Consider the following 25315-nt stretch of genomic DNA (forward strand, 5'->3'; position numbering starts at 1 on the left):
GTTGAAGTCTGCAAGCCTATGAGAAAATATTTTGGCCAAATCCCTCATTCACAGCCTGTGTTTTGTAAGGCCAGCTGACTTAGGGAAGAGCAGTGAAAGCTGTTCAGTACCTATCTACTAGACCCTCAGTTAGATGTTCCTTGTGATCTTATAATTTATGAAAAAGACCATCTGGTCTTTATAGGTTCAATCTTGTCTCCCTTCACACTGCCTTTTCTCCAGGATAATGGAACTTAAATTTTTCATTGTAGAGTGGAAAAAGCCTGGCTATGAGACAATACAGTAGTCACTGCTCTCCTTGTCCATGCAGTTGTACTTTTGACCTGGCACTAATGAAATAAATTTAAACTGCAATGCAAAACACTTTGAGAAATATTTATGAAAGCCTTTAAAATACTCTGAGTGATTTTGTGCTTGCTTTTGAGGTGCTTAACCAGTACAGGTGTCAGAAAAAGTAGAGAAGAAAAACCAAGGAAGTAAAACAAAATTATTGGGTAAAGTAGTCTGGTTTTGAAACATGGAACGGAAAACCACTCTAATTTATTATTCTTTTCATTTGAATTTAAAGACAAAAATATTTTATATAAATTACAAATTCTGTGAGAACTTAAAAATACTCTGATGTCTAATTTTTTAATGTTACTGCCTCTGCTCTTTACATATGCATTTCTTTTCTACTTCTAAATAATAATAAAAAAGTTCCTGTGTAGTAAAAGAAATAGTACTGAACATTAAGTGAATTGAGACTCACATCCGGTACTCATAAGCTACAGTATGAAAAGCCATGCCGGGGCTCAGGGGATGTATCCCACCCTCCCATTACCCTTGCTGTCTGAAAATCAGGGCTATTTGAGCAGATCTACCCAGACCTTGTTTATGGTGGCTGACCTCTGTCTGCCTCCATCCACACATGTCTTAGTTCCTTTGTCCTGGTATGTCCAACCCAGATGAAAATGAGTATTGCACAGGGCTGAAGCTCAGCCTTTTGGAGAAGGAGTACTTAGTAGTGTCCTGTTGTCTGCTCTGCTCTTGTTGGTCTGAATGAGCTCTGGGAGAGTCAGCTTGCCTTTGCTCAGCAATATCAAAGTGAAACCCTTCGACTGTGACTCAAGGAAATGGCCCATAAGAGCCCAGGTAAGTGCTCTTATAGAGGACAGATGTCGTGTCCTGACAAAAATGAGTATTGTGCTCCCCCTCCTGCACCAAAGAGTGCGCTGGGCAAAGGGAAGCCTCCTCAGACCCAAAAAGCCTCCTCAGGCCCAAAGATTCCTGGAAGGCATGGATGATGTATGCTCCCCTGGCATTAAAAATCTCTGATTGTGTCTATGACACAGCACTGTTACTTGTTCTTCGAGTGTACAAAATAGACTGCTCTTAAATTTTAATCATAGAAGCGTAGAATGTTTTGGGTTGGAAGGGATCTTGAAGATCACCTAGTTCCACCCCACCTGCCATGGGCAGAGCCATCTTCCACTGGACCAGGCTGCACAAAGCTGCTGCTGAATTAGTGGCAGCATTTTTTATCTGAAGGCTCTTTGCCAGATTTTTCTGTCACATATGCAGTGTAATCATTTCTTGAGGCATTTTTTTTTCTTTGGACAAGGGCGCATTCCTACTAATCAGCAGTGCAGGTGTTGTGACAGAGGTCCTGTCTGTAGCTCTAAATTTTAATAAAGTATTCATCTCTTTATTTCCTCTGGTTCTCATTATGAAAATGAACTGGATTTCTTTCCATCAAGTCCTATAAACATGAAACTGTAGACAAATTTCATTTAGTTTAGAAAAATGTGTAGCACAAGAACATGATTTGATGAAGTCCTGAATTTCATCCCTCCCTTATTCCTAAACTCTGCCATATCTTCTTATCCTCTGTTAGGATATTTAAGTTATCAGTTTTGGAGGTATCAGCCTAGTGCTTTCAATAGTCACTGTTTCTTGAACATATGCCCCTTATCACCACTTTAATACTTATTTTTATTTTTCTTTACTTTTTATTTTAGGACTGCTATTTTCCCTTTTTATCTCTGTATGTTACCACATCTAAGAAATAAATAAAAAATGTTTTATCAGCTTAATGCTGATATGTTTAAGGGTCTTTAAAACAGTGGTCTGTACTGAGAGCTACAACAATGCACAGATTAATATCTGTGCTACATATTCTGTCCCATGGGAACAGTAGAGTGAAATGCTTTTCTTCTTACAGACAGAATAGGTTTTTTAGAGAGTCAGATTGGTCCTTAAATTTTGGTGAACTCTACCTTGTTCCCTAAGTGGCTGTTGATGTGAATGGGAGCAAATTTTGTATTACCTGTGTTAGTGTCATTTCCATACTGAAGCAATGCAACTCTGCAGTTATGCATTTATAGAAAGCTCACAGCTTTCTACAGAAATGTACCACAGAGAATGTACTAAAGAATGTACTACAAAGTTTGTCAAGGGCAAACCACTTTCTTGCATTCTTCTTTTCCTTTTTTTTTATGTCAGTAGCTGATGCAGCTTTTATTCTCTTCCAGCATCACCATCCTCCCACAGGGTTTTTTATCATTTTGACATCCAGAGTTTAGTTTATCCCAGTTAGGGTCAGGTGCTTGGAGGTGAGAAACATTCATAATTTTTCACCTGTGTAACAGTTCTGAATCTGCAAGTCCTTTCCAGAAAGCTTGTAGCAGTATTTATTCTCATGAGTGTTGTATACATCTGTTATGAATGGTAGTGCATGAGTTTATTGTTTCTAAGGGTATTCTAATGTGCCCAGATTGTGTTTATATTCAGGATATGTTTTGCATATCAGACAAAAAATATCCATATTTTGATGTTTGAAATCTTTGCTAGGAATTCTTTTTTTAAAAATAAGCATTTTATAGACTACTTAATCAATCTTCTGTAAAGAATAAGCAGTTTGATCTTGTCTTCACTGTACTGCAGTTTTCTTTATACACACCCAGATTTCAACCAATAATCCTGGTAGGTTGTTGAGGTTTTTAATAGGAATCAGGATGAGGAAACTTCTGGGTGTCTTCATTATAAGATGAAAAATATTGATGAATGGGTGAACAAAGATTTGATTAGATAATTGTGATGGAACAAAACTGACAGAATTGTGTGTTCTGCTTTGCCTGTGGGCTGTTCTATCAGCACTTGAACAACAAATCTGAGAGGAGACAGAATTAAATCTTAGAAAAATAAATTGAGACAAATTGTGTCGTGTTAGTTGGTTTTCAGTCCCTGATAATTTGCTGCCTGATGGAAGTCAATCAACCAGTTTTCTGTTTTCCAAGGCTTTTTAAACATAAGATCCTTGGATGCTCACTCCATAGACAAGTCCAAGGAAGTTTAGGAAATAAAACTAATTTAAAAACAGCTTCTTGACAGGAGGCTATTTACTATAGGGAGGACTGTACTATCCTGATAAAGACTTGAAGCATGGAGAATCACTGAAAACCATGAGTCTAAAATGAGAAGGAAAACCAGAAAATTAAAAATATGCTGATTATTTATTTTTTTAAACTATTTACTGTGCTGTGTGATTATTTACTTTTATTTAAGCCTTTCTTCTAATAGAACACTCTATCCAAATTATACTTCATGTTCTGGAAATTTCTGCTACCTGATGACAAAATTACTCAGGGAAATACTTGGACCCTTGCCAAGCTTCTTCTGCTTGGAGGTGAAATGGATTATTAGAATCAACTATCACTTTAATGATCTTGTGTTTATTAGCAAACAGGATACAGAAAGCATATATTTCTGACTGCAGGGAGAACAAACAGCAGACAATTTCCTTGCTGGAAATGCCATTACTGCCTTTTCATCCTGTCTTATGTACCATGGGTTTATTTCTTTAGCCTCTGTATGAGGGCACTTGTGCAGTCACACTTCTCTTCTGTCTTCCTGTTGTCTGTCCTGTCCTGTAGCTTTTGTTTGCTGGTGAATTTTGAAGTTATGGTTTCATGGTATGAAATGTTCCATAATAGAGAAGTTAAAGGAAATTCTGACTAGTTCATGCAGGTAAAGTTGTTTTATTGCAACAGAAACTTGACTTTACTATGGCAATCTGAGAGGAATAGAGTGGGTATAGCTGTATTTAGTGACATTGAATGGTTTAGTCTGATAGAAATGGGGCTTGACATTGCTAAGAATATAATGACAGCGGCATCTTATCAGGTTAAAAGTCCATCTAGCTGTCTGTGCCACATCCTCTCTTCAGTCATGAGTAATAGCAGCTCCCATGAAAAAGCATAGGTCTATGGCAAAACACGCAATGAGAGATATTACTCCAAACACATGGGACATTGCAAATCATAACATATCTACAATGGGGCATCCACAACTTCTACGTGCAACCTGTTCCACAGTCTCATCATAAAAAAGTCTTCCTTGTGTCCAATTTAGATCTACCATCTTTCAGTTTTAAACTGTTGCCCTTTGTCCTCTCACTACAGGTACTGCTGAACAACCTCAGTTCTCTCAGCAGTTCTTCACAGAGGAGGTCAAAACTGTCTGTTCCAGGAGTCTGTGCTTAGCTATAGATTGTCCTTAATATGTGTCAGCATTTTTCAAGGTATGTGAATTAGCCCTCAGATATCCTTACAGTTCCTTCTTAATTTTGTCTGGGGAGAAATGTTGTTTCATGTTAATATTTCTAGTGAAGTTGTAGTTTCCTTTAAGTGTAGGACATCCAGCTGTGTGAAAAGTGTCTCAGGATTTCTTTCTGCTATTGTCTGGTGTCTTTAGTTTTTGTTTTTTATTGTGTTCCCTCACAGAAGTACAACACCTGTGCTTTCTATTCCCTGCAATTTTTCTGTCAACTGAAATGTGACCGTATCTTAATTTCCATGTGCAGTACAAAATACATATCTATATCTTCTTTCAGAAAAAAAAAAATATTTCTTGCATGAGTCTTTTTGACATTATAATCTGCTCCTTTTCAAACTAAGCTGCCTAGAATGAGGCCAGCAGAGTACAATCCAAGGGGTGCTTACCTATTTCTTTAATTTTCTCATTTGATCAGGAAGCTCAATAAATTAGTATTTCTGATTCATCCTAAGTTCAAATTCTTCACTTTATTCTCAGAGATAAGGATTTCAGTTTGTTACTTGTTTTGATGAAGGGCGTGTGCTTTAAAAATTGAAAAGAGAACAAAATTCTTAGCAGCAAATATCTACAAAAAGTAACCTAAGAGAAAACAGAAACAAAAAAAAATTGAAACTGAGAAACACTCAAACGTTTGAAAGCATCCCTTGTGAAATGCTAAAATGGCTCAAAGAAGGTTCTTTAATTCAGGGATAAGAGTTTGAATCTCTGCTCTGTGCTATTTCTGGTGAATATGAGGTAGGTATTTGACTGCAGCAAAACCCTTTATTAGTATTGAGCTATTGCAAATCATATTCAATTCCTACAGAAATTGTAATTTGGTGTGAGCCTGCAGTCTGATTTAAAAGAAGTTTTGACTCTCCTTTTAATGTGCTTTCTAAGAGTCCTGAAAGTAATGGTCAAAATATATATTTGGGGGTTGAAGGTGAAGCACAGCTACTGGTTCCATCTGTGAGGCTACAGAAAAAAGCATTTTGGTGCATTAGGTGATGTTGCAACTTGTGTTTCCTTACACAAACAAAAGACTTGTGTAGCCTTAGGTTAAAATCAGGTGTTCATGAAGGAACTAAACAAGTTCCATGTATCACTCTTTTCCCACATGCTCCCTGCATTTTTAAGAAATTCAAGTTGGTTCACTAAATAATTACTCTCTTAATTTGCAGAAAAAGCTGATACTTGAAAAGGCTTTGAAAGTATTAAGAAGCTTATTTTTTCCCTTTGGAGGAGGCTCCAAGTCTTCCATTTACTCATTTTATCTGTCATTCCATTGCACCCAAGGGCAAAATGTCATTTCTGTGTGCTTCAGTAATTTTGTACAGCACACAGCAAACAAATACCAAGTGACTGAAGCCAAAGTAGATTTCATGCAGGAGGCTGTGTTTCCTTTTCTTGCCATACATTTTTAAAAGAGATTTTCTCAATTGTAAGATGGTAGGTAGGCTTCTGCCCTGAAATTTATAAATGTGTTTATAATAGCAGTTGATACAAATTGTAGGTCAGAAGATGTTCTCAGAATACAGTGGTTTTTCATCATATTACAGACAGTGGTTTCATAAATATCTGGATGCCAGGAATAAAATTAGTAGTAAATCAAAACAATCTTCCATTTCACTTCTAGAAAATAGGATTTTAGATAATAATATCAGCAGTCACTTGTTTTAGAGCCTTGTACTACCTGGCATAATGATACAGGATATAAAAATATAGCTTATAATTCACTCTTATTACGTAGTGGTTTTAAATGTAACTCAGTAAGATAGTCCAGTATCTTGGTTATTTTAGAGGATTAAGCCAGAGCTCTGAATCTGAGCTGAATAAGCTGCATTAACTGATGTTCATGTTTCTGATAAGGAAAATGCTATGTTTTTTTTGACTAGAAGCTAAAAAACATTTCCAAGGAAATAACAGAATGCCACAACATCCAAACTAGTTCTTGGGAGATCCACTATTTTAAAATTATAGAGGCTATCCTTGAACTGGCATAACTACTGGTAATACTAAAGTTTTAAGTGAAAGATGTAAGTTCATTTAAGAGAATGAAATGACAATAATTGAAAAGTATTAAGTATATATATCTTACTATGCAGAAGATATAAACAAAATTTCTGAGAAAGTCTAGCATCATTTAGAATACACAGTCCTTGTTAAGTAGTGCCAGATTTTCTTCTGGCTCAAAAAACATGACAACCTTTTATTGATGCAGCGTCATGAGCAAAATGGATGTCTGCTATGTCCTATACATCTAAATTTGAAATCAGAAGAGAAATTGTATATTGCTATTACAGCTCCTACCCAGTATACATAATTGAGCTTATCCTTCTAAAAAACTGCTGTACTTAGGCAGAGCTAGAAAGTGAGCAAAACAGATTCTGGAGATGCATTTTTGGCAGCTGTTAACATTTAGGGTGAGTTCATTTAAGATTAGGTTTGGCTTACTGTGAAGATCTAGAGTGCTTTTAAAATTTAGACAGAAATTTAGTTTCTGTTGTTTGAATTCTGGACTACTAGCTTTTTAAGATTTTCTACTGTGTAAAAAATAAAATTGCATACTTATGGCCAAATTTCATTACATTAGCTGATGATTTATCCAAACCTTTATGTAAATACCAAGAGCAAATACAATTCAAGGAAACTGAAATTTGCTTGTTGTACAGTCAAAATTTAGTCATCTTGGTGCCTAGAAGCTTGCCTCTAGTTACTTTTGCTGGGGTAGACATCTGATGTATGTGATCTTTAATTAGTAGTATTCCTAAGCCATTTTTGCAGCTCTCAGAACTATTGTACTGCTGCAGGTTTCTTTGTACCTAGTGTAATTGCAGGTTTTAGAATACACCATGATGCTCCTCTAAAAAGGTTTCCCCACCTGCTTTTCCAGGTGTGACCTTTTCACATTTCTGTGAGCTACTAGCTTAATTTTCTGCAGCAGCCTTTTCACATTTGTCTTCTCAAATAAACTTTTTCGCTTTTAAGGTTGATTGATTTTCGCTCTGTATTTTTTAATGTCCTGGTTAGAGATGTCAGCCTAGCAGCAGCTTTCACTTCACCTTTGATTTTGTGTTTACAGTACTTGCCACCTTAATTCTGCCTAGAAGAAATTAATTCAAGTAGGGGTTTATAAATACTGAAATGGCCTGTGCTGTCCATTCCCATTATAGAAAGTTCTGCCAATAAGGCAGCAATTCTGCTGCAGATCAAGCATGAGCTATTGAGAGATTACTGTTCATTTGCTTCAGTGAAAAAAGAAAAAATAAAGGTGTTTTCAAGATACTTTTTGAGGTGGACAATCTAGGAAGCATAGACATTTAAAGGAGTAGTTTTAAAGTAGAAGGTCACTGAGAATGTTGTGGCATAGTGTACAGAATGGAGAACTGGATAAAAGGTGTTATAGGAATGGATTAGAAAACCTTCTTGTGTATATAGACTAAACCAGGAGGAGCAGTGGGAGGGGGGAAGGATCGGAATCGGTCATCCAATTTGGATTACAAGGTATGTCTAGGTTGGACATGATTGACCTCTGATTCCATTGTATTCTGAGCTACAGTTTTTACACAGAAATGAATCCTTTGGGGAATTAAAGCCTGCATGGATCCTATATTTCAAGATTCTTCATTCAGTATGATTGCAGATCTTTCAGACAGTGATAGCTTAGGTTCTTCTTGCAATTGTTTTTTTATATAAGAATATATTTATAAGAAAAATTAAGCAACTAGGTTTTTCACACAGATTATTAAACACTGCTTAATTTTATGAGACTATAATAACCTACTCAAGAAGTGCTACATGATTTCTTCACCAGCAAACATTTGATCACCAAAAAAAAGTCAGATGCACTCTTACTGCTCACCAGAAATTAAAATTAAAGCATAAAAATGGCATAATGAAAACATTTGCATAAAATGGCACAATGAAACACTAGCAGAATTTCTGTTACTATGTTACAAAAGTCTAAACATTATTTTAATGCTTTGTAGATATACATTCATGGCATATATCTGGACAAGCAACATTTAACATCAAAGTTTAGTCAAAAACAATGAAATTCTATTAGTCTAGCAATGTGTAGTGATAAATAACTGTACTTGTTAGATGACTTGTGTTGCAATCAACATAAAGAGCTAAATGCATAAAAGATGCTTCTGAATTCTCCATTTTACAGTGGGTAGTGCCTAACAAAAGAAGAAAGAAGAGACATAAATGGATGCTGATGTAAGCAGAGGATGCAATGGTTCATCTTGAAATATGGTTGATGGGCTAAAAACAGTCATTGGGGGATGGAAATGGATGCAAAATAGTACAGGTTGCAGGATGCTATTTTGCAGAAGTGAAGCAGAAGCATCAGTGTCAAAAGGCACACCCACGCATAAAATGTCTCCAGCTTCTCCACTTAAAATGTCTAAACTGAAAATTTATGGAATTACATAATTTTGATTAAGTGAAACTACTGTAATAACTGTTCACTGGATCACTAATGGGAGGACTTGACACAGAGTTATAAGTTGTTTTATAGTTAAAAATGCATTTTTTGGCTGTCTGTACATTAATCTATAGGGTTCGTATCACTTTCCTGTGAAATTTTGCATATTTGCATGTTCCCTTCTTTTCAGTCAGAGTTTGATGTGTGAAAATTTACTGGGAAGGAGGAAACATAACCAGTTGATAAGCTTGGCTCTTCTGTCAGCTCTTCACAGCACCGTAAGCAAGCTTGGTAGCCTATCACATGGTGCAGGAATGCTTTCACTTCCAAAGTGAAAACCAGTATCAGCTTAAAAGGCTTTTGACGACGAGGACAGAGCAGAGAGCCTGCTCTCAGAGGTTTGGGAGCAGGCACTTCTTTCCACACCAGCATGAGAATTTAATAGAGCAATTTCATGACTGGCAGAGAAAACCTGATGGCACACTCACTCCTCTCTGTTAGAGCAGCTTGGGCAGGATATGCGTAGGAGTTTATTTTAAGTAACTAAATAAAAGCTTCAGAAAAATTACAAATATTAACCAACAACCTAACCAACTGCTGCTCCCATTTTTTTGAGAATACTTACTTGAGAATGCAGCTTATCTCTATGAAGTGAAATGATATGGCAACAGTGCTTTTGTGATACAGCATTGCTGATCAGCACCTGATTTGGCCAGGCCAGTCAGAGCCAGTGAACCTCTTGCTGGTCTCTCTTCCTTTCTTTCTTTCTTATGAGGAAAAGCTGAGACAGTTGGGCTTGTTTAACCTTGAGAAGCATGAGGAGCACCTCTTTAATGTATGAAGAGGGAGTGCCAAGGAGATGGAGCCTGGCCTTTCTTGGTGGTCCCAAGCAGTAGGACAAGAGGCAACAGGCAGAAAGTGATGCATAGAAAGTTCCACCTGAACATGAAAAAGCTTCTTTGGGTGGGTGACCACACACTGAAACAGGTTGCCCAGAGAGATGTGGAGTCTCCCTCACTGGAGATACTTAAGAACTACTTAAGAATGAGTCCGTCATTCTATGTGATGGACTCAGGGATGGCCCTGCTTGAGCAGGGAGGTTGGAACTGGACCCACTGTGGTACTTTCCAACCTGATCCATTCTGTGATTCTTCCCCTCCCAGATTACAATTATGTCATGTGGGGGTGAAGCTGAGTTCTGTTTTCTCCTCCTGATTTCCTGAGGTAAGCAATTTCTTCACTTATGCCCTAAACACCTTGTGAGAAATAGTCATTATTACTGATGGGGACTGCCTCCTCCTACCTGTCATATTTCGTGGAAATGTGCTTCATGGTCTATACAGGGCTGAACTGAGTAGCTTTGTACAAGAGTGGAAAGATGCCCAGAGCATTTTTCTGTCCACAACCCCACAAGACTGCCCACTGGAGCTTGGCATGGGTAAAGGTAAATGCAAACCTTGTTCCAGGAGGATGTAAAGTTGTCAGATGCTGTCACACATTTCAGCCAGCAGATTGTGGAGGAAAGGAGATGCTGAGGCCATCTCTCCATTGGGACCTGAGAGAGTAACAATGCTTCTAACACAGGCCAGATCAGGACTTCGGTTCTTGGAATAAATGACAGTCCTTTGTCTTGGTGGTGTGATTAAGGATCAACAAAAAGTGTCTAGTAGTTTTAAGTAGAAAACATTTTCTCCCTTCTCTGCTTCTCTTCATTATTATTTGGATCAAATCACATGTACTGGCTTCAGTACAAGCATGTTTAAAGTTTTCAGATAACTAAGTTACAGGAGACATTTCCAGAGAAATCTAAGAAATTTTAGAAACTGAAATCACATTGAATTCATACATCTTTTTATCTGATATTAAAATGTATAGTCTGTCTTGGTATACAAAGCAATGAATTCATCCTCTTGTACGTAAAAGAGAATATATTAAAAACCTTTTCAGATAAGAAGGGCAAAGGGTGATTTTAAATGTGTCTATAGTTTTCCTGCTCTTTTCCAATGCCACAAAACCTTCAATTAAGAATTACTATATGTCTTTTCAAGTGCATTTCTGGGATACAGCTACACCTGCAAAACATATGTTGCACTTATTTAGCTTAGTGATGATCTGATTTTAAAATCTTAATATACTGAGACCAGGTGGTTGCTCCAAATTGCTCCCAGTCAATATTTTGTGGGTTTAATTTGGAAATGCCACAGGGATTCATCCTACTCTTGTATTATTTCTGATCTATCACAGTGTTTGCTAGTGGGTGGCTGTCATTTGTTGACATGACATGTTTGTTTTATATGGGTCTGCTGATGTTATGCAACTTCATTTAGGCAGTTACATTGTCAAAAGAGAAGTGATAAAAGACCTGTGAGAAATATTTATTATGACTTTTTCATTATTGTAAAAAATGTTTCTGTTGCTTTTCTTTGTTGTTTTCTGCAGAATCATCATATTTTGCATCATAGAATTCAGGTACATTTTTGTCTGTATCACTCTGCTTAAATACCAGAGTAATTGAGGTTTGAAGTTAACATTAATCAACAGCTAGCCTTTACAGGTAGTGCAGTATATGCTTACACTTTAATGGGAGTGGGTGTAAAATCATTCATATTGCAATAGTAAAAAATGTTCAGCTTGCAATGTCAACCTTGCATAAATAAAACCCACAAAATTTGTGACAGAAGTCTTGATGATGGGATTCTCTTAATGAATGATATTTGGCTATAAGGAGTTAAAGCAAGGTCAGCTCTCCATAGGGCACTAGATGGCTATGGTAAAAATGGCTGGTCACTCAGTTACTCAAAAACTGCTCCTGGAATAGTGCAATGAACAGGTAGTGCAAGGAATGAGTTTTCCCACACCACAGGGTTGCTGAATTCCAGAACCATACACACAGAGATAACTTCCATCTCTGTATTTGTTAATAAGCTGTGCACATATGAAAAACATGGAATGTGAATGAAGTAGTGCAAATGGCAATCCTGGAAACACTTCAAGCACATACATACCTCTATTCTGCACGAAATGTATATGTACTCTGTTGTTGGACATTCACGTATTTGCACATGGACCAGATGTTTGAACATATATGGCTGACATATTTATTATCTAGACATGTAACTGCAGTTTGAATATATATTTTGCAGAACTTTCCAAAGGATGACTTAGACTTTGACATATGACAGCACCTAGTTTGTTGACTTTCAGTAATGACTTCATATTGCTCTTCCGGAGTCATCAATATACATACCACGTTCTTTTCTTGTGCTTCAGTAATTTCAGGTGCAATATAATGTTTGTTCAGCTGTGCTTGCCATCTTTAAAGTGCATTAATGTACTCTGAGAAGGCAAAGTGACTGGCACAGAAATGAGTAATTACAGTAATGACTAGTTGTTATTCTTGTTTGTTTTGGGAAGTATTCTAATTAGCTGTTCAGTAAATGGCTACTTCCTATACATAGCTGTTATCTATATTAATTCCTGAGGTAAGATACATTTGATTTAATACTGAAACTTTCACGTCACATAGAAATAGTGTTGACTTCTATACATACCTGTTCTGTAACCATATGCCAATGCACTGGTACTCCCGCTGCTACCAGGCTCTGGCAGGTTCTAGAACAACATTAAAAGTGCTGTGGAAGACAGTGCAGACTGAAATTACCCCATCCTGTGAATTAGGAATGATTCCATCTTCCCTTTCTACTCCTGTAACTTGCATTCAACTTTATTTCAGAAGCCAGCAACCAATGTCTTCCAAGTCTATAGCAAAATAGATCCTTTCTGGGTGAGAATCAGTAGTGGTGTGAACTTGCCTGTGTGAAACAAGAATGCTGTTGAAAAAGTGGATTGGCAACGAATTGCAGTGGTTACATATAAGCAGAAATCTTATTTTGAAAAGTAGTGAAATAAGGTAAAATGGAGGATATTAGAGCCTGGTCACTGGTCTGGAAATACAATGAAACCTAAGGTGTTGATCAAGTATTCGCTTGTCAAGTGAAAAGGACCATGGATGAGTCTCTTACTCTTAAGAGGTAAAAGGTATTCCAGTTCAATTGCATAAACTATGTTTAGCTATGACTGATGAGTCAATACACAAGATGAGGCAATAAAAATCAACATGAAAAAAGAGTTCATCTTACTTTCCTGCCAGTCTTTAATGTTTTTGATCATCCTCTATTTGTCTATTGATTTGATGGCATGATTTTCCAAAATGCTTTCCTTCTTCCTGTTCTTCCTGGGGTTCATGGAGGATATGCCTTTATCATTTGCATAAAAGGAATAGGAGGTTTTCATCTTTACTTTTATCTGACATGAAGCGTTAAAGTACAAGTCTTCAAAATTCTCAGATCTTTTTCAGCCCATTTGAACTAGAAACCTCTTTTTTGGTGATCTCAAGTAGTTTGGTAAATGAAGACATACAGGTTAACAACATTCTTCTTCTGCTTGTATCATCTATTTTTATACTAGTTGTTTTGATTTATTTGCTGTTTTGGATGGATTTTTCATAGAATTTTTAAGAAAAGGGAATGAGATGGCATTGGAGGGTTTCAGCTGAAGTAGTGTTTCTGCTTCTAGGCCATGTACTTCAGGGAGGATTGGGACCTGCAGGATAAAGATCAGGAGAAATTATTGAGAGGAAAGGCTTCATTTACGATAATTGCTTAGTGGAAAAAGAAAATTAGGAGGAGATACTCTAACCTTTACTTAATCAGAAGGTTAAGAGGAAGGGAACTTATTTTTACATTCTATAAAAGGTATGACAAAAACTAGCAGGATTGCTTTTCAGATATTAAGTTTTGGTAGGGTGGTTGATAAAATAGCCATCTGCAGTTTATCCTAGGTCATTTTTGGTTTTTCTATGATCATGAGGAAAGAAGGGGCAAAGCAGAATCGAAATGACAGTGTGAAAGAAGTAGGTGTGGGAAAAGCAGGTAATTCTCTGAGGTAGAGGGCTATTTGAGTGTTTGGCTACACAGGAGGACTTTGTGAGGACCTGGAAATCTAATTTTTAAGAATTATTGCTGTAAAAACTGTTTTTAAAATTAATTAAGAAGTGAAAAATAGAGTTTCTAGGATTGTTTGGGACTCCTTGTTCTTTAGAGTGATGTTTTGTTAGTAAGTTTTGCAGTTCAGCAATATGCCAATCCTGCGTCTCTAGTTAGCTGGGAGGGTGGTTCACTTTTGACATACGCAGCGGAGCTGTCAGTTTGCAGCATAAAACAGGGCAGGTCATGTTTCCAGTGTTAATTTACACTTGACATCTTATTTATACCTGGGAAATGCTGTTATAAAATATTAGAACACAAATAATGCTGGCACAGCAGTGTTTTCAAAAAGAGACTTGTGTTGAATTTCTTCCCACAAAGTTAGGAAATAAATGCATCTAATATTAGAAAACTCTGTGCTAATTGTAGGAAGATGCCACACTAGTTACAGCATTCTCAAGCCATTGGTTTTTTCCCCAGGGAGAAAGAGATGAGACCCACTGAGCACTAACAGTAATGAGACTTCTTCAGTCACAGTAATTATGTTCCAATTTAGATAAAATTTCAGTGTGCTCTTGAAATGTTTCCGTTTTATTGTCTGTGTGTATTTAAAGCAGTAGAACTCTGTGTTACCAGCATCTCTAAACACTATGCATTAAGAAACTGTAGCATTTAGTCTGGCTTGCTTCCAGCATCCATAGGATTCTGTTGAAACTTTTATCTGAACTTGAAATATGAAAGTCTTTTCTGATACAAAAGTATCTTACCTCTATGAGTAAAAATGGTTAATCTTCAGTCTTAATAGTCTTTCTAGAGGTTTCTTTGTTGCTGTGGTTGGCGACTGGGGGTATGTGCTGATTTTACTGAAGACAAAAAATATCTGACATTTTGTCCATCCTTTTGGGGGACCAACAACACTCCCTAAGAATCCAGTTTCCTTCAGTAAATTTGAATGCTGCATTACTGTTTCATGGTAGGTGTCATTTTGGATCTCCCTTAAAACAGCAAAAAGGTCAATAATAGGTGTTTGCATAACTCTGTGCCCTTTCAGAAGACCATAGTATCTGAGGACAAGTGCAAAGCTAGTTTCCCCTGCAGCATTTTGATTACTACAGATTCGTTTCAAGCCTCCTTGGAATGCTTGAAAACAAGTCTCATAGGGGTGTCCAGTCATGGTGTTAGTGGAAAGTCCAATCTTCTAACTCACATGCTAGATTTGCTCCCTAATTTCTGTTGCATCATGATAATTGTGAATGTATAATACAGCAAAGTAGCTCTATTTAACAAAAAGAAAAAAAAAGTAAAGGTAGAAGTCTTTTCAGTGCTTTGAGTAGGAAAAAAGATCAGTCCTTTTACCACCAAAAGAAATCAGGAAGTAAATTACATCTTCTGAATTGGTTTTGTTCCCTCAAAGTAGAAATTTCAGTAGTTATAACTGAAAACTCCCAGGCCTAACACCAGATTTTTCCAGGCAGCTAAGTAAGCTTTATATACAGCATATGATAGTCGCAGTGGACCTATCATAGTTGAAACATGAAATAAAGTGAGCAGTGCCAACTCAAGATATTCAAAAACATCCATCAAGCTTCAAAAATCCTTGACTTATGTTTCTTTTTATTCAGCTGCTGGTACCCAAGTTTTGGGACTCCCTTGGATCTTGTTCTCACAAAAGTGATGATTAGAGGCTTACTTTATTTTTAATGCTGAGTGAGTTTCTCACATTCTTTATCACATAATATAAAATATAACTGCGCTGTTGAACCAAAATGGAGTTTTTTGCTAAGTCTGCTGAGGTGGCACTCCTTGAAGAAGCTGTGTATGTCTACTAAATGAAATGTGATTCTGTAGTACAGTTAATTTATAGTTCATCCGAAGATATCTTGTAGATAATGGCTTGATTCATGAAAGCAGATGACAAATGCAATAGCATCAAATGTAGGGGGATGTTTCTCTTAAAAATGTGAATTAATTACTTCCCTTTTATAGAGACATTTTTGTTAAACTCTTCAGGAAAAGAAGCCCTTCGTAAAATTGATAGACTACATACATTTTACTTATAAATTAAAATAAAATTCTTAATAAATTCACTTTAGGAATTTTCACAAGTCCACCTTCTCTAACTAAAAAACAACTCATAGTAGAAATCCAGACAAAGCCACATATATCCCTCACCTAGCCAGCAGAAAACATTGAAACATAGTGCTGGGGCATGGGCAGAGGAGTAATTCACTAGTGAAAAGGAAGAAGAAATCATGAAGTCTACAGATTGCTTAGGGAGAACTTTCTTCACTCCAGACCATGTCTATGTAGACAACAGATGCAATATTTTATAAGAGAGGTGCATATATAGGACATTTCTGCAGGCATCAAACAGCATGAAACCTTTTACATTACTGGATGAAAATAGTTATTGATGAAAAGGAAAATCGAAAAGATTGGCTTCTGACTTAAAATCAGAAAAAGGGTCTGAGAAACAGAGCTGCTGTCTCTTGTAATTACAAAATGTAGTTCATTTTTTTGCCATTTCCACAGTCTCTTTGAAGACCTTTGACCAGTGTTATGATCTCTCTACTTCTCTGCCAAGATAAGCAAACAAATAATTACACTCTTGGGGGATTTTCTAAACATTGGATCCAGTTTTCTTCTTCTGTTTACTTCATATCAAAGTTACTCCTGTCAGTCCCTCAAGCTGCTTCTGGCTTAACTGCCTGCAAGTGAGAGAATAGGCAGTCATGTCTGATGGTACTCTTAATACACACTAAGTTGACAGAAAAAGGAGTCAAGGAGAATTCCTCTCCAGAGCTGACATGATTGATCACTTTGATGTGTATTAGCTTTCTTTAAATTACCCTCAGAAAATGGCAATTCAAAGTCCAATTTAATACTCTCCATGCTCGTGGCTTCTTTTAACTAAATATCCCTGTTAAGTCTTGTAGGACATGCTCTTAAACACATTTTTGCTGATTAGAGAATCAGCATGATACTGACAGAATTCACTATTAATAAATTCTGTTCCACATAAAAATTTTTAAACCCTTTCAGTGTCAGAAGACTTGGAGTCACATCATGTAACAAAGTATTGTGTTGTTATCAAATATACAGTTTTGATGTCTGAAGGGACAGCAGATTAGTTGACAGTTGTCCTGTTTCCATAATCTACTGGAGACAGTCTAATCACTTTTTTATTTGGCATTATTCTAGGACTATGGCAACTCTACACCAGTATTTTCAGGTTTACTTTCAAAATAGCACTAAAAGTAGTTTTGTAGTGCACATGTCACAGTGTCTCAGGTCTTCACTTTGCAAGTAAAAAGAAACTGAGGTTTGTGAAGAGTGAACATTTCCTGAGAGTCAACTGGGACTTGTTTTGTTTGCAGCCATTATCATTAATACTTGAGTATTGCAAATAATGGTTGTCCTAGGGCAATGCAAGACTGCTATTTATCCTTTTTCCACTGGGATCCCTTCTAGAAGAAGGGAGAATCTTGTATTGCAGTGGGAGACATTATATATTTTTCCTTAAATGGTTTTTATTATTTAAAAGGATTAGAAAAATATCTTCAGTGAAATTATAATCTGAGGTGCTTTTAAATTGAAGAAATGTATTTTGAGTGTCCCTTCTTAAAATTATTTCATAGCTGCAAAAGAGAAAAATCATAGTATATAGGGGAAGAAGAAGTTATCTACGTGCTACTGGTTCTGATTTGGACCTTCAGATTTCCATCATTTAATATTCTCAGTTGCTCCCATTTATTTCATATACAGCATTAAGATAAGCAGCACAGCCAGAGCATGTGATTTTATCTGAACCAGAACTGCGGAAGAGACACAGACAGTCCTTGTTATTATCCCTGTTATTATGTACAAAGATACATTTGATAGGAAGCCCAGAAACCATAAATTTCAGTTCCAGCTTTCCTCCTAATTGCTGTTAATATTTCTATTTCCTTCACATTACACATGGTTCATATTTCTAACTTTGACAGTATCTTTCAGTGGTTCATTTTCACAAAATATTGGACAGCTTCTTCAAGGTCACTTTTAGCAGAGCTGGGAACAGACTTCAGATTTCTATTGCATTGGCATTAAGACTCATTTGCTTTGCCAACCCTGCAACAGGATTATGGAAAATAATTTTTATACTGCAAAACATTTGCACTAAGAAGTGAATTTGGATGGTGTTGTAATGTTCATTTTTATGTTTTCAGCTAAGAAAACCTATTTTTCTGAAAACAGTTTTGTATTCATTTGAATGTGTATATTCAGAGCCTCTTATGGAATCTTTTGCCCATTTCTTATAAGCAGGACATCTGCTGATGAAAGCTACTAAAAATGTTAACATTTGAGTTAATAAGCTTGTCTTTCATCTCATTTTGCAAGATGCAGCAGAAGTTCTTTAAGGACATGAGATGTCTCAAGCTATTTCTAGTCATGCATAAAGCTCTTCACTAACAGGTCCGGTTTGAATCCTGCACAGCTCAGTGTTTGAAGTGCCACTACCATCTAAGAAGTATTTGGAACCTCTGTGAGATGAGTTTTGGTGAATTTGTGAATTTCCAGTTCACTGTCCAAGGGGCTTTGTTAGTTCTTCAGAGCAGAAGCATCCCTTTAGAGTTTGCTGGGTTCCTGTCCCAGCCCAATGAAACCTTGATTCCCTGCTAAGAGCTCCTGCCACTGGAGGCATGTTAAACTCACTGCCTATTTGCAGGGAGCAGCAAAGTGATTATTACTATACTTACAGGAAATGAGGTGGAGAATTAGAAGGTAGAGAAAAGAATTCTGGCTTGGCCTTCTTTAAAACCTTCATAATTGGGGTTCTTTTGCCTCAACTCTTGATTTTTGGGTCTCACTTATGCTTAAATCACTCTGCCTTGGTCATTCTCTTTTCAAAAAACACACAGAGAGAGGGGTGGTGTTCAAAGATGATGCTGTTACATCAAATGAGGCATTTGTTACTCCATCATTGGGCAGATTTAGCTCAATCTCCTTTCTGTATTAAATTAGGTCCTAATCCATCTTTTGCAATACCTTTGGCTATTAACTGAAGTGGCTAATTCAAGAGCCCAACCATACTCTATTCTCATGTAATCAATATAAACAGGTATTATTCTGAATATTAGATAACTAAAATCAGGTAGGTTTAAAGTCACAGATCTCAGCAGTCCGTTCTAGAACCAAAACCAAGGGGGTGACTTCTCCATACAAGAAAAATACAAGAAAGGTAGAACTCCAATAGCCTGAGGCCATTGCTTCTTACAAAATAATTCTTTCCCTTTAACAAGAGCCCTTCACCAGTGCAGATAGGAAGCTGCAGAACAGGAGAGGAGTGAAATTGGCACCATGTAGTGAGTAGGATCATCAAGATGATGAGGGCTTGCAAGGTGGGGAGGTTGAGAGCTGGGTTTGCTCAGTACTGCTTAGAAAGGAGTGTGAATGCATTGCTATTTTCAACTTTACCAGTTGACAAAGAAATTCCATTTTGATATTAGGGAAAATAATTTACGGGTAAGGTGGTGATTAAGCATTGGAGCAGATCTCTGAGAGAGGCTGTGGCATCTCCATCTATACCCAGAAGTTGACTGGACATGGTCCTGAGCAGCCCGACCTTACTTTAAAGTTAGCTTTAACTTTTAGGCTGCCCTTGCTCTGACCAAAGGGTTGAACCAGATGACTTTCAGAGGTCCCTGCCAGCCTAGATTATTTTATGACTCTGTCCCCTGAAGCTGCCTGACTTGGCAGAGCAGAGCTGTGCTGCAGCCAGAAAGGAAGTGCTCTTGTACAGCATGTCCCTTCCTTGCCTGCCCTGGGCCACTGCCCCATGCTGGGCTCTCATGTTTTTCTTGCTAAGTGTGGATGGGAAGAGCAGCTGTCAGCTGAGCCACAGCAGCCTTCTACTGTTCCTGGGATATTATCAGCTCTGTGGTACAGCCATTATTATTTGTGCAACAGAGAACTGAATGTGCAACAGAGAACTGAATGTGGAGAGTCAGTGCCTTTGAATTCATCATAGGAACTTTGATCTTTCTGTTTGAAAGTACTTTGACAGTTTCTTTTAAAACATCTGACAAAAATAGCTCAGTCTGGAAGCCAGCAGGTGTTTAGGCATTTTTTTTATTGCATATATTAATAAAAAATGAGTCATTTGTGTTAATCTATGTTAGGCTGTTACAGATCTGCTTTATACTGCATTAAAGAGATATTAGCCAGGAATTTTCAACATCTCTATAAGGAATGCTTCACTGTGTTTAAATATGACATGGCAACATACTTATGTCAATACAGATAAGGGCTTAATAAAATGGGGAAAAATGAATTTACTTTCAATGTTTGAGCATGGACATATGGTGTCAAACAATTAATTGCATTGAGAAGAAGGACTCTGTGTTCTAGGCTACCACAGACTGAGCATTAAAAGCTACAGAATTTGGCCCATAGTCTTGAGAAAAAAATAAAATGCAGATGCAGGTAAAACTTGTTATATAAATGGCTGTGTCAAGTTCTGTGTTCTCTTTCTATTATGCCACCAAATTTCCCAACAGATGTGTAGTTCTCTATGATATTTACTGTCCACTTGCTAGTCCAGCTTTTTTGTGCTTCCTTTGTGTTTGCTGGAGAAAAAGGAGATAAGGATTGGACAGCTAACATGAAAGCCTCAATTTTTACTTATTTTAGTATTCAGAACAGAGAATAAAAAGGTTGCACTTCAAAGGCTATATAAATGTTTTTTAATGTTATTCAGCCACAGCACAGAATTACGCCAAGATGCTTTGTTGCATTTAATGTGAATAGGCTGTAGAAAATATATAAAGACATGAGGATAAGCAATGCTTCTTTTTCCCTGAGCACACCTGTCAGCAAAAGGATGATTTAAGGCCTTTGCCCGGAGAAGCAGGGCCTGGGTGCATGACACATCACAGGGAGCCTCTGCTTTCTAAAACTGTGGAGTCTTTGATTTCCACTCCAAATATCCTGCAGTGTCAAACAGACAGATCTGGATTTGAGCTCCTTTGTAAGTATTTTGTCTGATCCAAAGTGCTGAAACTGACAGGGACAGACACACTTGCATGAGAATGTAGACATACAAAATTGCACTGGCTATACTTTATAGTGTTTTGTAAGTACAACAAAATGGAATTTTGCATCTTTTTAGTCCTATGATTTTAACCAACAATATTTGGTTTTATGTAAATTCCTTATGAGCAGAAGATAAAGTTGCCTCCTAGACTTCATAGCAGAAATCAAACTTTTCTGGATGCCCTGAAAAATACTGAAGAAACTGAAGAAAATTAGTGTAAGAATTATGTGCCTCATGAGGTATTAATTATAATATGTTTAAGGGAATTTAGAAGAGGTGCATGTGCAGAAGGAATCTGCGATATTGTCAGTTCATGCCTCATTTACTTGACACTTTTTCATACTTTTTTTTTATTAGGGTCCATATAAAACAGGCAAACTTGAAAAAAACATAATATGTGATACAGTGCACCATCTTTTCTCTGAAAGCATGTAATTATAAAGAGATTGCTTTCTTGTATAAATTTTTCCAATTTAACATTATTAATTGTAAATTTTTATCTACTAATAAGGAGTTGAGATGGTGACTGTATAGGTCACCAGAAGAAAATCAAGAAACATGACACTGAATCATTAACACTGCCATATGTTTACAGCTTTGTACATGAAAGGAGAATTTTCTAATCATGACCTGATTCTGGCAGCATGTCTGTTTTCCACCACCTTTTGCAAGTGGAACTTAAAATCAAACAAAATGTACAGACTACTTAAATTTTTCTGTTTAAAATACCAGAGACTGTTTTCTCTCAGGCATGAATCAGAGGTTGAACTCAAGTTTAGGGAACTGAGCATATTGCTATTTGAAGTACTGTAAGTTAGCCTGCTTGGCTTGAAGCTATGCCTCAAAAAGGGCACAGCTCAGGTCTCACTCCTTGTTTGTACCTGCCAGCCCCACAAAAATGTCTCAGTGTCAATGCTTAGAGTTTTTAAGTAAAAGCTTAAACTGCTTTTGTTTAGGTACCTGAATCCTGTTTCTTACTGCACCACTTGGAGGGCTGTTAAGGTACCAAACTGAATTTTCCCTGCAAATTTCATGCTTAACCACCAGCAAGTTTCTTCCTATATGTTGGTATTTTTCTCAAATTCCATGGAAGGTATTTTCTTGTTCCTGCTATTCATTTGTCTTGATTAGATCAATTGGAAGGATCCTGTGGAAAGATATTGGGATCTTGGGTGCATGATCTTAGCTGTGGATCTCTCTTGTGCTAAAGCAATACAAATAGTACTAAATGAGTGAAAAGACAATAAATCATTTGAGAAAGGAGCTCTTTGTTCTGATATTTGTAGATGAAGCTCTTGGAAAAGTGCCTTAAAGTTTTAATGTCAATACACCCTACTCAGGAGTTGTGTAGGCTAATTAATATTAATGGCCCTAGGAAAAATAAATCAATTACTTTTGTATGCAAACTGAAAAGGTAATGTTCTTGAGTACTATAGGAGCAATTTTGTACTTAATACGTCAGTTTCTAGTAAAAGGAAATTTTAATTAAATAAGTGAACTGTTCAGTGGTCAGTGATTCTGATTATTTTCACCCTTACTAGCTCCACTGAAAGCACTTTTAGGTGTTTGTGTGACACCGTTTGTGTCAAGCTCAGCAGTGGTACTTCCATTTTGGAAGAAGATAAAAAGGGACATGCCAGCCTTGCAAAGTTGTCAAGACAGTTTACCAGCCTGTATGCAAAATCTTTTTCTGCATTCTACTATGATGATTGAAGAAAACGTTTTCTATCAGTGTCTCAGCCTACTTCTTTGTAATACATGTCTTAAAAATGGTCACTTAACATGTGGCTGTTTTGAGGAAATACATGCCAAAGCAAAATACTAAGATCTTCAGATGAAAATGCTATATTTGTCTTCCTAATTACTGTCATTGCTTTAATTAGTAAGATCTTGGGTTTGAGCTATGACCTTGAGGTTAAAAAAATATTAATTATCAGTCTTTGAAAAATGCTAATTAATCCAGTCAACCATTAAATTGTTTAGATTACATTTGATAGTATTTCATTAATATGAAAATAAACTCAGACTTTTTTAATGTCTGAGATGTCATTTAAATTAGCCTTTACTCCTAAATAATGTTTCATATTTTAAAACACCTTTTTTCTCACTAACGTAGACATTCTTGTATGTCTTGAAAAACGTTTGTTATGTAAGTCATTTTACTAAAATCCAAGTTCAGCAGAATACTTGGGAATTTCAACTACTTATTTGCACATTAGTGTTTGCTAGTTTACTGATCAGTGCTGAATTCCTGTCCAGGACTGAACCATTTATTTAATCAGAGTTGAAGCTTCTCCCTGTGGTATGGAAAGACAGCCAGAGTGCTGTCCTCTGTAGATTTCTTTGTGAGATTTGGTGTTGGGAATGTCTGGGGCACTATTTGGGCAAAAGGGAAGAGATCTGTTGTCAGAAAAGGGCATCATTAGGGAACCATGTGGTTTGGGACAGCCTAGAGGCACTGCAGATCAGGATAGAAAAAGACCATTAAACAGAGTCTGATCCCAACCAGAACTCAGCCCACAGAAAGATGGATTAAAACCAATCTTATTCCCATCTCTAAAAGGAGTGCACAGTCCATTCCTGTACCACACAATGGGGCAGTACAGAACCCTCTGCTTGCTCTCACTGTGTGTAACAAGAGGCAGAAACTGCTTGGGAGTGTTAGTCCTTAGAAATAATAAAGTGCCATGGTTCCCTGAAGGAGCCTGTGTTCCTGTCAGGCTTTCTGGTACAAGTGCAGTGTTTGGGTTTGCACCTGCCTTGTGTTTGATCCCATCTTCTCTGCAAGGGGCTCTGCACTCCCAGCACACCGGTGCCTCCTGTACCAGCAGCTCACAGAGCTGGGGGGAGAGAATCGCTGGGGTTTTTTCCAACCACCATGGCAACTTAGCCTTGTAATTATAGAAATTACCTTCCTTTACCCCATTCTTAATGGGGCAGGGGGAGCAGAGCAGAGGGAAACAGGGGAGAAGAGGGAAAAAAAGACCTTAAAAATTAAAAATACCTAACAGCAGTGCCTTCACTAGTAAGGATATAGTTTATTTTAAAAACTATATTCAGAAATATCTAAGTGGTACATTTCCCTGCCACAGAAGACTGTCATATTAATTTTAAGTTGCTGGATATTTTCAGTCAGGGACTGTGAGAAGGAAGCCTTCCCATTAAATTTCCAGCAGTTAGGCATATAGTGTGGTTAGTCTTTCCCACTTCACCCAGGAGTCACTGAGCTTCAGCTGAAGTAAGCCTGTTTGTGCAAGCAAATCTTCCTTCTTAACACTCTTCTTCTGGTAGACTTTTTCCTTAAAAAATAAGAGATCCTTCAAGAGGTTAGACTTCCTAGTTGTATCATCAAAGAGAAAAATCCAGCTGCTTTGCTTTTAGTGATCACTGTGGTCCCTGCATAGAAATCAAAGGAGTGAGGACATGGGGCCTTGCACCTTGTGACTCTCAGCCCAGTGCAAAGCTTGCTGTGTCTGGGTCGAGATGTGCAGAGGAAGGTGTGGATGAACACATTTTAGGTGGGCAGACCCTGCTGCAGCACCTCTCAGGCAGGCATGCAGGTCTGCAGTCTGAACACTCATTGTGGCTGCCGCCCTGTGACCAAGGGGGAAAGCGTTCTGCCTCCCCCTGGCTTCCACAGAGCTGACAGACAAACTTAACTAGTTCCCTGATAATTAAGGGGTGAAAACATCAACTCCTTAGACATGGCCATCAGCATCTTTTATAGTGTCAACTAAGTCAGTGGTGTGACAGCACTGTGACTAGCTGTGAAAATGTCTTTGGTCCACAGCGCAGTGGGATGGTAGGTGGGAGTGCTGGAATGGAGGTTAATGCAGGAATGGTGCAGGGTAGTGTTCACCAGAGTATTTTTTCCTAGGAGGTATGGTCTAGGTATGCTTGGATGATAAGTGTTTCCTGAGCTGTCCAGATTACCATAAACTATCAATATCCCCCGAATACAGCAAACACAGATCCAGTTTTCATCTTTTCAGGGCAGGCAGATTTGCAATTTTAACTCAGAGGAATCTCATTACTCTTATCCCAAAGACTGAGAAAGGCTAAAACAAGATAAACAAGGAAAGCTTTCAGCCCTTTTGCAGCAAATGTTGCTTTTACATTTCAAACTGGATTTAATTGAATGGAGGAAATTTAGTTCCAGAAGCCTTGCTATGCAAGTGAAAGCAAGTGGGGTGATCCTACATTTGATTTTGGTTTTTTTTAGCTAAAACTTGTCAAAAGAATAATTTT

General features: G+C 37.4%; 1 protein-coding gene across 11 annotated transcripts in view; it reads left to right on the top strand.

Moving 5' to 3' along the window:
• The window catches only part of DLGAP1 (DLG associated protein 1), a 399529-nt gene that overhangs the window by 171086 nt on the left and 203128 nt on the right, over window positions 1-25315 (top strand). For 8 of the 11 annotated variants that reach the window (XM_074549059.1, XM_074549033.1, XM_074549041.1 and 5 more), the window contains one exon: window positions 4443-4561. The exons of the other annotated variants lie outside the window; for them this stretch is intronic. The gene's annotated coding sequence lies outside the window, so the exon portion shown is untranslated. The remainder of the gene's footprint in view (window positions 1-4442; window positions 4562-25315) is intronic. 11 annotated transcript variants of the gene reach the window in all.

Source organism: Zonotrichia albicollis, chromosome 1 (assembly GCF_047830755.1).
Source record: "Zonotrichia albicollis isolate bZonAlb1 chromosome 1, bZonAlb1.hap1, whole genome shotgun sequence".
Taxonomy (NCBI): Eukaryota; Metazoa; Chordata; class Aves; order Passeriformes; family Passerellidae; genus Zonotrichia; species Zonotrichia albicollis.